The sequence below is a fragment of the Loxodonta africana genome, chromosome 2, assembly GCF_030014295.1.
Source record: "Loxodonta africana isolate mLoxAfr1 chromosome 2, mLoxAfr1.hap2, whole genome shotgun sequence".
In the NCBI taxonomy this organism is placed as follows: domain Eukaryota; kingdom Metazoa; phylum Chordata; class Mammalia; order Proboscidea; family Elephantidae; genus Loxodonta; species Loxodonta africana.
This window is the reverse complement of record NC_087343.1, coordinates 6,319,536-6,335,677: the sequence shown is the minus strand read 5'-3', so window position 1 is coordinate 6,335,677 and position 16,142 is coordinate 6,319,536.

Genomic DNA, 16,142 nt, shown 5'->3' with positions numbered 1-16,142 from the left:
TTGCCTACTTCCTTCCTGCTTGCCTTGGCTGGGGCTTTCGCTTGTTTCAGATCCTTCACCTTGCTCCTGTTCATCTAACCTCCGGCTCTTGGGACTTGGGCTGGCAGCTTGCCAGTGGTCTTGCCTGCCAATCTTGAGATTTGTCGACATTCATGGCCTGCAGCAGCACTGCCCTCCAGCCTGCCCATCTTGGGCTCGCCAGCCCCTGTGTCTATGTGGATCAGGAGAATCCTCTTTCCTTCCTCATAGACTTGGGATGTACAGCCTCTAGGAGTTGTGTAAGCCATTTCCTTCATATAAATCTCTCTCTCTCTTTATATATAATGTGTGTGTTTTGCCAATTTTGCTTCCCTGGAGAATCCAGCCTAAGGCAGTGGCCTTCTGTTGCTATTGCTGAAGGCCTCAACATCTATAGCTGGTTATCTACACGTCTATGAGTTCTTTTATTAAGCTCTCTTCAGCCAAACCCACTTGAGTGCAGGGTCTTTGACTGATAGTGTCATTATTTGCTACACTGTCCTTAGTGCTAGAGAGGGTAGAACCAATACAGGATTAGAGACATGGATGAAGGATGAGGAACCTTTTCTTCAGTTTCCATCTGAGTTCCTTATGTTTGGGCATGGAAAATAGTCGCTTTTTTTTTTGACCTGGCAGCAGTAGTGGACATAGACTTCTGGCTATCTTTACTTCAAAAGCAGCCTGAGCAGTCCACTTCAGAACCCAGTGGAGGTGGTGTTGGTCGGGAGCTGGTTCTTTCCAGACCACAGGTGAACAGCTGTGGCTTTATTGATATTTGGCAACCTCATCCAGTTGGGACACACCTCATGGTGGCCAAACACCCCCTCACACTGTTAGACATCAGCCACTCTGGGAGTAGCCATTTCTTAGTTTCTCCTGCTTATTTCTCTCTAAACAGAAAGACAAGGATAGAGCCCAGGCCAATTCACAGGTTGCATTGTGATATCTGACTGTCATGCTGTCCACATTTCCCTCTGAGGCTTAAACTCAAAAGCAGAGACAAGCATAGGGCACGAGGAAATTTGCCTTCAAGACTGTCTGTCTTCTCAAACTCAAACTCCAAACAAGTTGACATGATACCTCCACCTCTCATGGCCTCTATCATTATTCATATTTTGTTTCCTCTAACTCAGGAAATGACTTCATCACCCATCTGGTTGCCCTAGTCACATCACAGTATCATTTGTGGGCCATCCTTCTCTCTCCCCACTAGATCAATCACCAGGCAGGCCTTGAAATTTCTATCTCTTCATCATTTTTTGAATCAGATTCACTTTTCTCCATCTTCAACAATGCTACCGTAGTTTGTTATGGTTAGATGCCTTCAGGTCAGCTCCAACTCATAGAGACCCCATGCACAACAAAACAAAACTTTGGTTGGCCCTACACCATCCTTACAATTGTTGCTATGTTTTAGCCCTTTGTTGCAGCCAATGTGTCAATCCATCTTATTGAGGGTGTTCCTCTTTTTGCTGACTCTCTATCAAGCATGATGTCCTTCTCTAGGAATTGGTACTTCCTAATAACATGTTCAAAGTAAGGGAGATGAAGTATCACTTCCTTGCTTCTAAGGAACATTCTGGTGGTACTTCCTTCAAGACAGGTTTATTCATTCTTCTGGAAGTCCATGATATATTCAATATTCTTTGTCAACACCACATTTCAAATTTGTCAATTATTTTTCAGTCTCTCTTTTTCATTGCCCAGGTTTCACATGTACATAAGACAATTGAAAATACCATGGCTTGGATCAGGCTCACCTTAGTCCTCAAAGTGACACCTTTGCTTTTGAACATTTTAAGGAGGTCTTTTGCAGCAGATTTGCCTAACACAAAACGTCGTTTGATTTCTTGACTGCTTCCATGGACATTGATTGTTGCTCCAGAAAGAATGAAATTCTTGGCAACTTCAAAATCTTTGCCTCCGATAGCTTCTTCCAAGGAAGATAGTTCTGCTTACAGTCCCTGCCCATGGAAGGCCTATTTTGGAAGAGTTTAAAGAGGCTAAGCAGCAAAACTGTTGGGGGACCTCCTGACCAGGGCATGAGACCTGGCTTTAAAAAGTGAACTGGGAAAACTATCTTGGAAATCCACCACTCATTTCTCAGTTTGTCATACTCTGGTGGTTTGCATGTTGCTGTGATGCTGGAAGCTATGCCACCAGCATTTCAAATACCAGCAGGGTCACCCATAGTGTCCACCCATGGTGGACAGGTTTCAACAGATCTTCCAGACTAAGTACAAGAAGAAAGACCTGGAGAACTACTTCTGAAAAAGATTAGCCAATGAAAACCTTATGGATAAAAACAGAACATTGCCTGATACAGTGCTGGAAGGTGAGCAGAAGTCACTCCAAATATGATTTGGAAAGGGCTGCCTCCTCAAGGTAGAGCTAACCTTAATGATGTAGATGGAGTCAAGCTTTTGGGACCTTCATTTGCTGATGTGACATGACTCAAAATGAAAGGTAACAGTTGTAAAAGTACATTAGTAATCAGAACATGAAATGTACAAAATATGGATCGAAGAAAATTGGAAGTCATCAAAAATGAAGCAGAATGCTTGAAAATAGATATCCTAGGCATTAGTGAGGTGAAATGGACTGGTATTGGCCATTCTGAATCTAGCAATCATGTGGCCTACTATGCCAGGAATGACAAATCGAAGAGGAACAGCGTTGTATTCACTGTCAAAAAGAATATTTCAGGATCTATGCAGAAGTGTAATGTTGTCAGTGATAGGGTAATGCCCATATACCTACAAGGAAGACCAGCTAATACAATTATTATTCAAATTTATGCACCAACCACTAATGCTAAAGATAAAGAAATTGAAGGTTCTTATCAACTTCTGCAGTCTGAAATAGATTAAATGTGAAAACAAGATGCATTGATAATTAATGGTAATTAGATTGCAAATTCAGAAACAGAGAAGGATCAGTAGTTGGAAAATATGACCTTGGTGATACAAATGACACCAGAGATCACATCATAGAATTTTGCAAGATCAATGACTTATTCATTGCAAATATCTTTTTGCAACAACATGAATGGTGACTATACACTTGTACCTCTCCGAATAGAATTTACAGGAATCAAGTCAACTACATCTATGGAAAGAACTGATGGTGAAGCTCAATATCATCAGTCAGAACAAGGCTGGGGCCAATTGGGGAACGTACCATCAATCGCTCATATGCAAGTTCAAGTCGAAGCTGAAGAAAATTAAGACCAATTCATGAGAGTCAAAGTAAGGCCTTGAATATATCCCACTTGAATTTAGAAACCATCTCAAGAATAGATTTAACCCTAGTTGGTCAACCAAATTTCTCCTGCAGTACTGGAATGAACATCTTCCCAACTGGTCTCCCTGTTTCTGGCCTTGGCTTCCAAAACTATTCTTCATGCTGTTGTCAGTATGTTCTTTCTGCTCACACCTGATCAGATGTCAGCCACTCAATATCCTCCAATGGTGAAACTTAAAAGGCAAGGCATACAACGTCCCTCGTGATCTGACCTTGCTATCAGTCCAGCCATGTGACTAACTAGTTCCATCTCCAAGATTTTGCTCCCACTGCTTTCGGACCTGGGTGGGGGTCCCATGCCAGAAACAAAATAATTTTGCACAAATTCATTCTTTGACTTTGTCTTTCTTTCCAAATTACTGAATTTCCCTCTGCAAAACAGAAGAATGTTTTTGAATATTAGCTTGACCTAGGTTTCCACTCAAAATCTAAAGTAAATATCCACATTGCCACAAAATCAATTCTGCCCTGACAAAGTGAAAGCTCGCTGAATCACTTGTGATCCCTAAGAGATGACTGTCCTCCCTCCAAGCACTGAAGCAGAGAATGTGGGGAAAGGTGAGGAGATTTCTATCCACAAATCCCTGATCAACCACTACAACACACTAGAATTGTGATGTGAAAACTGTACACTCTTATGATAACGGCCATTTCTTACACAAGCACCTCTGCATATCTTCAGCACATAAAATGTCCTCCATAGCATTTTATTGCCAGGGGAATGCACTCTCATGCTTCAAGACCAGACAGTGTGCTACTGTAGCCTTTCAAAGTATTTCTGCAAAGGAATTCATTTATTTCTTCCTTTGTCCACCCAACTCATTCCACCACATTTCACAGGCATTTATTGTCATTCTCCACCTGTAGCCCCCATTTGCCTACGTTAAAAGCCATATGGTGTGCTGTTGCCTTGGGGGTGAAGCTAGGGCAGACAAGGGCTCCCATGACTGGCCCCTTCCTATGGCTCCAAGCTCACCCCAGAAGTGACACACATCAGCCCGCTTATAGTCCATAGACATCAGGTCAATGGACCAGGATAGCCTAGAGAATTGTTACAAAATCAGTTCTGCCCTGGCCATGAGGAATCCCACCAGATCACCTGTAATCCACAGGGGAGGACTGTCATCCCATAAAGCATATAAAGTATAAAATCTCCTATACACCAGGATGACATAGCACTCAGGAGAACTTAGTACACAGGTAAGGGCTCATCACAAGTCATGGAGAAACAATAATCGTGAATATGCGTATCTTGTGGAAACCCTGGTGGCGTAGTTGTTAAGAGCTACTGTTACTAATCAAAAGGCCAGCAGTTTGAATCCACCAGGCGCTCCTTGGAAACCCTGCGGGGCAGTTCTACTCTGTCCTTTAGGGTCACTATGAGTCTGCATTGACTCCATGGCAGTGTTTTTTTTTTTTTTTTTTAAAGGGTATGTGTATCTTATATCATTTGTACATATGTTAGCTGTTCAAAAACTCAATAGATCATCACTTCATTCCGTGTATTTGATATAACCCCAAATAGATTTGAAAAATAAATTCTGAGATTAAAAGTGCATGTATTTATAGATGAGAAAGCCTTTCCATGAAGTTTTAAACGAATTTACATTTAATCTCAGTAAATAGAAAAGAAAAAAAAAAAACAAAAAAAACCCATTGCTGTCGAATTGATTCTGACTCATAGCAACCCTATAGGACAGAATAGAACTGCCTCATAGGATTTCCAAGGAGCAGCTGGTGGGTTCAAATTGCTGACCTTTTGGTTAGCAGCCATGTTCATTACCACTGTGCCACCAGGGTACAGTGAAGATACAACATTCTTCTATATTTTCAGAAAAAAATACAACAATGCAAATCAATTTATTTGATTAGATATGGTTTTTCCTCATATTGGCTACATTGTAAACAAAATGGAAAGACCAAAACACCCTGGATAAATATCAGCAATGTATATTATAAAAAATGCATGTCTTCAAATATGCCAGAAACTCATACACACACCAAAAAAAAAAAAAAATTGCCATTCAGTCAATTACGACTCAGAGCTATGAACTCCTGCTCAGCAGACAGAAACGCACTACTGTCTTCATGGAACAGGCCCAACACTGGAGTGCTCTACAATGATACCAGCTCTTTGTTACTGGTGTTACTGTTGTAATGTCATTAATATTAAAATGTAGGCTGGACACAAAGAGTACAGAAGACATCAAAATAAGGACAAAACACACAAATCAACGTCCATTCTCACTTGTAATCCCTGAGCTGTAAATTCTTAACAGAAACAACATTCCTCTACCAATTCGCTGTCGATTTTAAAATGAAAATCAGTACTAGTAAGATCATTCACTCTGTGGTAATTATTAATGCTGTTTTGGATTGCATTGTGTCTCCCAAAAAGACATGAAGTCTTAACCCTTGTAACTGTTAATGAGAACTTGTTTGGAGAAACGGTGTTTTTCTTTTGTAGATGTTATCATCTGAATTAACAAGGTCATACCAGAGGTGGGTGGGTCCTAACTCCGTCTGAGTGGTGTCTTATAAAAGGGGAGAACAGACATGGAAACAGGGGAAGACAGCATGTGAGAATCCGTCTACAGGCAAAGGAACCCCAAGAAACAACCAGAGCTACGGAAGCTGAAACAGACAAGCATCATCCCTGAGAGCTGAGAGAGAGAGAGCATTGCCCTGCCAGCACCCTAAATTTAGATAGACTTCTAGACTCCACAACTCTGGGACAATAAATTTCTGTCCTTTAAAGCCACCCACTTGTGGTATTTTCTTAGGCCAGCATTAGCACACTAAGACCATCCCGTTTCCCAAATGTTTCCCATTTTTCACCTTTCAGTGCACTTTCTCTGCCCCTCTGAAGGTAGGTGTAGCCAGATGACTTCCCCTGGACCAGCGAGTGTAGGTACATGTGAGATGTATTACTTGTGGGCGAAGCTTTAAGAGTCCATCAATATATCCTGATATCATCTTCCCAGGCAAGGTGGGAAGTACATGTGATCATGGGATGTGACACATCCTGGGTCCCTTGATGATAATAATGAACAGAGAAAACCTGCCAACTTGCAGTGGACATGTGACATGGGCAAGAGAAAAGAAATTTATTTTGGTTAACCTTCTGAAGTATCAGCATTATTATTGTAATGTAAACCAGCCCCCCACAGAGAACAACACTCTTATGGGTAATGGAATTTCCAGACACTTTTCTTGAAAATAATTTGGCAATATATAAAGAGGTTCTAATGTATCTTAACCTTTGGCTGATCGCCATTCATTCATCCATTCATTAGACAAATACTTCTAATGAGGCAAATACTTGTTATGAAACTAATAGGCTCAGGGGAACCAAAGAGAGCAAAACAGACAGGTCCCAGCACAACATTGTATAGAAATCCTACCCTCTAAAATCCTTTGCTAAGGAAATAGTTGGAAAATATGATTAATAAACCAGTAAATAATTAAACAAATAAGCAAACTGCACATTATTATTTGTTATATATTAGTTATTATACTGAATACTTGAAAGAACTGAAGAAAAAAAATCAAGCCTCCAGCTGCAATAGTGAAGGATTACATGAGCAAAATATTGAACAGTGCAGGAAGCATCAAAAGAAAATGGATGGAACGCACAAAGTCACTGCACCAAAAAGAAATGGTCAACTTTCAAACATTTTAGGAGATAGCATAGGATCTAGAACCAATACTACTGAAGGATGAAGTCCACGCTGCACTGAAGGCATTGGCCAAAAACAAGGCTCCAGGAATCGAGGGACTATCAATTGAAATGGTTCAACAAATGAATGCAGTACTGGAAGTGCTCACTCATGTATGTCAAGAAATTTGGGAAGCAGCTAGCTACCTGGTCAACTGACTGGAAGAGACCCATGTTTTTGCTCATTTTCAAGAATGGTGATCAAATCAAATGCAGAAATTATTGAACAATATCATTAATATCACCGCACCACCACCCACTGCCGTCGAGTCGATTCTGACTCATAGCGACCCTATAGGACAGAGTAGAACTACCCCGTAGAGTTTCCAAGGAACACCTGGCGGATTCGAACTGCCAACCTTTTGGTTAGCAGCCATAGTACTAAACCACTACGCAACCAGGCTTTCCCATTAATATCACAGGCAAGTAAAATTTTGCCAAAGATCATTTAAAAGTGGCTGCAGCAGTACATCCACAGGGAACTGACAGAAGTTCAAGCCAGTTTCAGAAGAGGATGTGGAATGAGGAATATCATTGCTGATGTCAGATGGATCCTGGCTGAAAAGAGAGAATACCAGGAAGATGTTTACCTGTGTTTTATTGATTATGCAAACACATTTAACTGTGAGGATCATAACAAATTATGGATAACATTGCAAAGAATGGGAATCCCAGAACACTTAATTGTGCTCATGGAAAACCCCTACATAGATAGAACAGAACAGTGGGATATTGTGTGGTATAAAGTCAGGAAAGGTGTGTGTCAAAGTTGTCTTCTTTCACCATGTTTATTCAATCTGTGTGCTGAGCAAATAAGCCGAGTTGTTGTTGTTGTTGTTATTGTTGTTAGGTGCTGTCGAGTCGGTTCTGACTCATAGCGACCCTACGCACAACAGAACGAAACACTGCCTGGTCCTGAGCCATCTTTACAATCGTTGTTCTGCTTGAGCTCATTGTTGCAGCCACTGGGTCAATCCACCTCCTTGAGGGTCTTCCTCTTTTCCACTGACCCTGTACTCTGCCAAGCATGATGTCTTTCTCCAGGGACTGATCCCTCCTGACAACATGTCCAAAGTATGTAAGACGCAGTCTCGCCATCCTTGCTTCTGAGGACCGTCTTGGTTGTACTTCTTCCAAGACAGATCTGTTCGTTCTTTTGGCAGTACATGGTATATTCAATATTCTTTGCCAACACCACAATTCAAAGGCGTCAACTCTTCTTCGGTCTTCCTTATTCATTGTCCAGCTTTCACATGCATATGATGTGATTGAAAATACCACGGCTTGGGTCAGGTGCACCTTAGTCTTCAGGGTGACATCTTTGCTCTTCACACTTGGAAGAGGTCCTTTGCAGCAGATTTGCCCACTGCAATGAGTCTTTTGATGTCTTGACTGCTGCTTCCATGGCTGTTGATTGTAAAAAAAAAATTTTTTTTTTTTTTTTTTTTTTGATTGTGGATCCAGGTAAAATGAAATCCTTGACAACTTCAGTCTTTTCTCCGTTTATCATGTTGTTGCTCATTGGCCCAGTTGTGAGGATTTTTGTTTTCTTTATGTTGAGGTGTAATCCATCCTGAAGTCTTTAGTCTTTGATCTTCATTAGTAAGTGCTTCCAGTCCTCTTTACTTTCAGGAAGCAAGCTTGTGTCATCTGCATAATGCAGGTTGTTAGTGAGTCTTCCTCCAATCCTGATGCCCTGTTCTTCTACGTATAGTCCCCTTTCTTGGATTATTTGCTCAGCATACAGATTGAATAGGTATGGTGAAAGAATACAACCCTGGCACACACCTTTCCTGACTTTAAACCAATCGGTATCCCCTTGTTCTGTCCAAACAACTGCCTCTTGATCTATGTAAAGGTTCCTCAGGAGCACAATTAAGTGTTCTGGAATTCCCATTCTTCACAGTGTTATCCACAGTTTGTTATGATCCACACCGTCGAATGCCTTTGCATAGTCAATAAAACACAGGTAAACATCTTTCTGGTATTCTCTGCTTTCAGCCAGGATCCATCTGACATCAGCAATGATATCCCTGGTTCCACATCATCTTCTGAAACTGGCCTGAATTTCTGGCAATTCCCTGCTGTAGCCATTTTTGAATGATCTTCAGCAAAATTTTGCTTGCATGTGATATTAATGATATTGTTCTATAATCTCCACATTCGGTTGGATCACCTTTCTTGGGAATAGGCATAAATATGGATCTCTTCCAGTCAGTTGGCCAGGAAGCTGTCTTCCATATTTTTGGCATAGACGAGTGAGCACCTCCAGTGCTGCATCTGTTTGTTGAAACATCTCAATTGATATTCCATCAATTCCTGGAGCCTTGTTTTTCGCCAATGCCTTCAGAACAGCTTGGACTTCTTCCTTCAGTACCATTGGTTCCTGATCATATGCCACCTCTTGAAATGGTTGAATATCAACTAATTCTTTTTGGTATAATGACTCTGTGTATTCCTTCCATCTTCTTTTGATGCTTCCTGCATCCTTTAATATTTTCCCCATGGAATCCTTCACTATTGCAACTCGAGAAGCTGGACTATATGAAGAGGAACAGGGCATCAGGATTGGAGGGAGGCTCATTAACAACCTGTGTTATACAGATGGCACAACTTTGCTTTTTGAAAGTGAAGAGGACTTGAAACACTTACTAATGAAGATGAAAGACCACAGCCTTCAGTATGGATTACACCTCAGCATAAAGAAAACAAAAATCCTCACAACTTAGCAATATCATAATAAATGGAGAAAGGATTGAGGTTGTCAAAGCTTTCATTTTCCTTGAATCTATAATCAACACCCAAGAAAGCAGCAGTTAAGAAATCAAAGGGTGCGTTGCATTGGGCAAATCTGCACAAAAGACCTCTTTAAAGAGTTAAAAAACAAAGATATCACTTTAATGACTAAGGTGCGCTTGGCCCAGGCCCTGGTGTTTTCAATCATTTTGTGTGCATGTGAAGCTGGACAGTGAATAAGGAAGACTGTAGAAGAATTGAAGCCTTTGAGTTGTGGCGTTAGCAAAGAATGTTGAATATTACCATGAACTGTCAAAAGACAGAACAAATCTGTCTTGGAAGTACAGCCAGAATGCTCCTTTGAAGTGAGGATGAACGTGTCTCACATACTTTGGACATGTTATCCAAAAAAACCAGTCCCTGGAAAAGGACATCATGCTTAATAAAGTATAAGGTCAGCAAAAAGAGGAAGACCTTCAATGTGATGGACTGGAACAGTGGGTACAACAATGGGCTCAAACATCACAATGATTGTGAGAATGGTGCAGGACCAGGCAGTGCTTCATTCTGTTGTGTACAGTGTTGCTATGAGTTGGAGAAGGCTCGATAGCACCTAGAAACAACAACAATTGGACACAAGGAAAATATACAAGATTTTGAGAATGTTGAAAATTGTTTTATTTGTTCTGATCATGGGATGGGATGTTCTGCTGTCACTGAAAGCATAATTTTAAAATAATATTCATAACCACAGCAAATGCCAATTGTATAGTAGTTAGTGAAGAAAGCGACACAGGATTCAAAGTACAGAACAGCACACACTTCATAAGAGTGTTGCACATATATACAAAGCCTAAGATAATGTTATGCATCACTTTATTTTAATTATCTTTGGGTAGAGGGTATAAAAGAAATTTCAATGGTTTTCTTTTAATCTTTTGTATGTAAATGTTTACTAATAGACTTGCTGTATTTCTTAATGAAATTTTTAAAAAGTAAAGTCCATTAAAAAAAAATTTTCTACCAATTTACAGGTTTCTCTTGGAGCCCTGGTGACACAGTGGCAGCTAGCCAAAAGGTTGGCAGTTCAAATCTACCAGCCAATCCTTGGAAACCCTACGGGGTGGTTCTACTCTGTCCTTTATGGTCGCTATGAGTCTGAATGCACTTGAGGGCAAAGGGTTTGGTTTGGTTTTGGCCTTACCGATGAACGAACTACGTTTCTAAATTGCTTAAAATTTATGCGTAACCACTATGACGTGACTGAAACAAAACACAGCTCTAACTCCAAAAGAAGGAGAAGGATAAAAAAAAAATTGTAATCAGATCCAAAATAACGAAACTGTTTAGGAAAAAAATATTTCCAGTGGCTGAGTGCCCTAAAAATTAGATTGGCCTTTGCCCAGAAGGACAGAAACATGCAAATAAACTACAACATTTACATAATAATAACTCTCAGCCAATTAACAATTTTGAAACTGAAAACATCAGACAGATAGAATTCTAACTTTTTTTCTTTTTTTTTTTTTTTATAAACCATAGCCGAATCAGCTTCCAGTGAGCCACAGGATTGAATGGAAGTGGAGGCATGTATCACCCATGGTTGGTGAGGTCATTTGAAATTAAACACACTTGAAACAGGGTAAAATCTTGTTTTGTTTTTGTTCAGTGTAATATTAGAAAAGATACCATTCACCCTCGGAAAAACACAAACAAAACCAAAACTGCATACTGAGCTTAACGCAACCCTTAACAAACGGACAGACCCCTGGACAGACCCTCTAGGAAATAAAGGGAAGTCATAAAAAGTCAAAGAAGATCTGAATAAATGCAAAGAATGGTCCTATACGTCCGTAAGGAGACTCTGCGTGTTAAACATGTCCATTCTCCCCAGATTTACCTATAAAGCCAAGTCCATTTCAGTCAAAATTCCAGCAGCTTTATTTATTTATTTTTTTATTATCGATTTCTTTATTTTATTTATTTTTATTTTTTTATTAACTTTTATTGAGCTTCAAGTGAACGTTTACAATTCAAGTCAGTCTGTCACATATAAGTTTACATACATCTTACTCCGTACTCCCACTTGCTCTCCCTCTAATGAGTTAGCCCTTCCAGTCTCTCCTTTCGTGACAATTTTGCCAGCTTCCAACTCTCTCTACCCTCCTATCCCCCCTCCAGACAGGAAATGCCAACACAGTCTCAAGTGTCCACCTGATATAATTAGCTCACTCTTCATCAGCATCTCTCTCCCACCCACTGTCCAGTCCCTTTCATGTCTGATCAATTGTCTTCAGGGATGGTTCCCGTCCTGTGCCAACAGAAGGTTTGGGGACCATGACCACCGGGATTCCTCTAGTCTCAGTCAGACCATTAAGTATGGTCTTTTTATGAGAATTTGGGGTCTGCATCCCACTGATCTCCTGCTCCCTCAGGGGTTCTCTGTTGTGCTCCCTGTCAGGGCAGTCATCGATTGTGGCCGGGCACCAACTAGTTCTTCTGGTCTCAGGATGATGTAGGTCTCTGGTTCATCTGGCTCTTTCTGTCTCTTGGGCTCTTAGTTGTCGTGTGACCTTGGTGTTCTTCATTCTCCTTTGCTCCAGGTGGGTTGAGACCAGTTGATGCATCTTAGATGGCCGCTTGTTAGCATTTAAGACCCCAGACGCCACATTTCAAAGTGGGATGCAGAATGTTTTCATAATAGAATTATTTTGCCGATTGACTTAGAAGTCCCCTTAAACCATGGTCCCCAAATCCCCACCCTTGCTTTGCTGACCTTTGAAGCATTCATTTTCTCCCGGAAACTTCTTTGCTTTTGGTCCAGTCCAATTGAGCTGACCTTCCACGTATTGAGTGTTGTCTTTCCCTTCACCTAAACCAGTTCTTAGCTACTAATTAATCAATAAAAAACCCTCTCCCTCCCTCCCTCCCTCCTCCCCTCGTAACCACAAAAGTTTGTGTTCTTCTCAGTTTATACTATTTCTCAAGATCTTATAATAGTGGTCTTATACAATATTTGTCCTTTTGCCTCTGACTAATTTCGCTCAGCATAATGCCTTCCAGGTTCCTCCATGTTATGAAATGTTTCACAGATTCGTCACTGTTCTTTATCGATGCATAGTATTCCATTGTGTGAATATACCACAATTTATTTACCCATTCATCTGTTGATGGACACCTTGGTTGCTTCCAGCTTTTTGCTGTTGTAAACAGAGCTGCAATAAACATGGGTGTGCATATATCTGTTTGTGTGAAGGCTCTTGTTTCTCTAGGGCATATTCCGAGGAGTGGGATTTCTGGGTTGTATGGTAGTTCTATTTCTAACTGTTTAAGATAACACCAGATAGATTTCCAAAGTGGTTGTACCATTTTACATTCCCACCAGCAGTGTATAAGACTTCCAATCTCTCCACAGCCTCTCTAACATTTATTATTTTGTGTTTTTTGGATTAATGCCAGCCTTGTTGGAGTGAGATGGAATCTCATCGTAGTTTTAATTTGCATTTCTCTAATGGCTAATGATCGAGAGCATTTTCTCATGTATCTGTTAGCTGCCTGAATATCTTCTTTAGTGAAGTGTGTGTTCATATCCTTTGCCCACTTCTTGATTGGGTTGTTTGTCTTTTTGTGGTTGAGTTTTGACAGAATCATGTAGATTTTAGAGATCAGGGGCTGGTCGGAGATGTCATAGCTGAAAATTCTTTCCCAGTCTGTAGGTGGTCTTTTTACTCTTTTGGTGAAGTCTTTAGATGAGCATAGGTGTTTGATTTTTAGGAGCTCCCAGTTATCAGGTTTCTCTTCGTCATTTTTGGTAATGTTTTGTGTTCTGTTTATGCCTTGTATTAGGGCTCCTAGGGTTGTCCCTATTTTTTCTTCCATGATCTTTATCGTTTTAGTCTTTATGTTTAGGTCTTTGATCCACTTGGAGTTAGTTTTTGTGCATGGTGTGAGGTATGGGTCCTGTTTCATGTTTTTGTAAATGGATATCCAGTTATGCCAGCACCATTTGTTAAAAAGACTATCTTTTCCCCAATTAACTGACACTGGTCCTTTGTCAAATATCAGCTGCTCATACATGGATGGATTTACATCTGGGTTCTCAATTCTGTTCCATTGGTCTATGTGCCTGTTGTACCAGTACCAGGCTGTTTTGACTACTGTAGCTGTATAATAGCTTCTGAAATCAGGTAGAGTGAGGCCTCCCACTTTCTTCTTCTTTTTCAGTAATGCTTTGCTTGTCCGAGGCTTCTTTCCCTTCCATATGAAATTGGTGATTTGTTTCTCTATCCCCTTAAAATATGACATTGAAATTTGGATCAGAAGTGTGTTAAATGTATAGATGGCTTTTGGTAGAATAGACATTTTTACTATGGTAAGTCTTCCTATCCATGAGCAAGGTATGTTTTTCCACTTAAGTATGTCCTTTTGAATTTCTTGTAGTAGAGCTTTGTAGTTTTCTTTGTATAGGTCTTTTACATCCTTGGTAAGATTTATTCCTAAGTATTTTATCTTCTTGGGGGCTACTGTGAATGGTATTGATTTGGTTATTTCCTCTTCGGTGTTCTGTTTGTTGATGTAGAGGAATCCAAGTGATTTTTGTATGTTTATTTTATAACCTGAGACTCTGCCAAACTCTTCTATTAGTTTCAGTAGTTTTCTGGAGGATTCCTTAGGGTTTTCCATGTATACGATCATGTCATCTGCAAATAGAGATAATTTTACTTCCTCCTTGCCAATCTGGATGCCTTTTATTTCTTTGTCTAGCCTAATTGCCCTGGCTAGGACTTCTAGCACGATGTTGAATAAGAGCGGTGATAAAGGGCATCCTTGTCTGGTTCCCGTTCTCAAGGGAAATGCTTTCAGGTTCTCTCCATTTAGAGTGATATTGGCTGTTGGCTTTGCATAGATGCCCTTTATTATGTTGAGGAATTTTCCTTCAATTCCTATTTTGGTGAGAGTTTTTATCATAAATGGGTGTTGGACTTTGTCAAATGCCTTTTCTGCATCAATTGATAAGATCATGTGGTTTTTGTCTTTTGTTTTATTTATGTGATGGATTACATTAATGGTTTTTCTGATATTAAACCAGCCTTGCATACCTGGTATAAATCCCACTTGATCAGGGTGAATTATTTTTTTGATATGTTGTTGAATTCTATTGGCTAGAATTTTATTGAGGATTTTTGCATCTATGTTCATGAGGGATATAGGTCTATAATTTTCTTTTTTTTGTAATGTCTTTACCTGGTTTTGGTATCCGGGAGATGGTAGCTTCATAGAATGAGTTGGGTAGTATTCCGTTATTTTCTATGCTTTGAAATACCTTCAGTAGTCGTGGGGTTAACTCTTCTCTGAAAGTTGGTAGAACTCTGCAGTGAAGCTGTCCAGGCCAGGGCTTTTTTTTGTTGGGAGTTTTTTGATTACCGTTTCGATCTCTTTTTTTGTTATGGGTCTATTTAGTTGTTCTACTTCTGATTGTGTTAGTTTCGGTAGGTAGTGCTTTTCCAGGAATTCATCCATTTCTTCTAGGTTTGCAAATTTGTTAGAGTACAATTTTTCATAATAATCTGAAATAATTCTTTTAATTTCAGTTGGGTCTGTTGTGATGTGGTCCTTCTCCTTTCTTATTCGGGTTATTTGTTTCCTTTCCTGTATTTCTTTAGTCAGTCAAACCAACGGTTTATCAATTCTGTTAATTTTTTCAAAGAACCAGCTTTTGGCTTTGTTAATGCTTTCAATTGTTTTTCTGTTCTCTAATTCATTTAGTTCAGCTCTGATTTTTATTATTTGTTTTCTTCTGGTGCCTGATGGATTCTCTTGTTGCTCACTTTCTATTTGTTCAAGTTGTAGGGACAGTTCTCTGATTTTGGCTCTTTCTTCTTTTTGTATGTGTGCATTTATCGATATAAATTGGCCTCTGAGCACTGCTTTTGCTGTGTCCCAGAGGTTTTGATAGGAAGTATTTTCATTCTCGTTGCTTTCTAAGAATTTCCTTATTCCCTCCTTGATGTCTTCTATAACCCAGTCTTTTTTCAGGAGGGTATTTTTTATTGTTCAGTTTCCAAGTATTTGATTTCTTTTCCCTAGTTTTTCTGTTACTGATTTCTAGTTTTATGGCCTTGTGGTCTGAGAAGATGCTTTGTAATATTTCGATGTTTTGGACTCTGCAAAGGTTTGTTTTATGACCTAATATGTGGTCTATTCTAGAGAATGTTCCATGTGCGCTAGAAAAAAAAGTATACTTTGCAGCAGTTGGGTGGAGAGTTCTGTATAAGTCAATGAGGTCAAGTTGGTCGATTGTTGTAATTAGGTCTTCCGTGTCTCTATTGAGCTTCTTAGTGGATGTCCTGTCTTTCTCCGAAAGTGG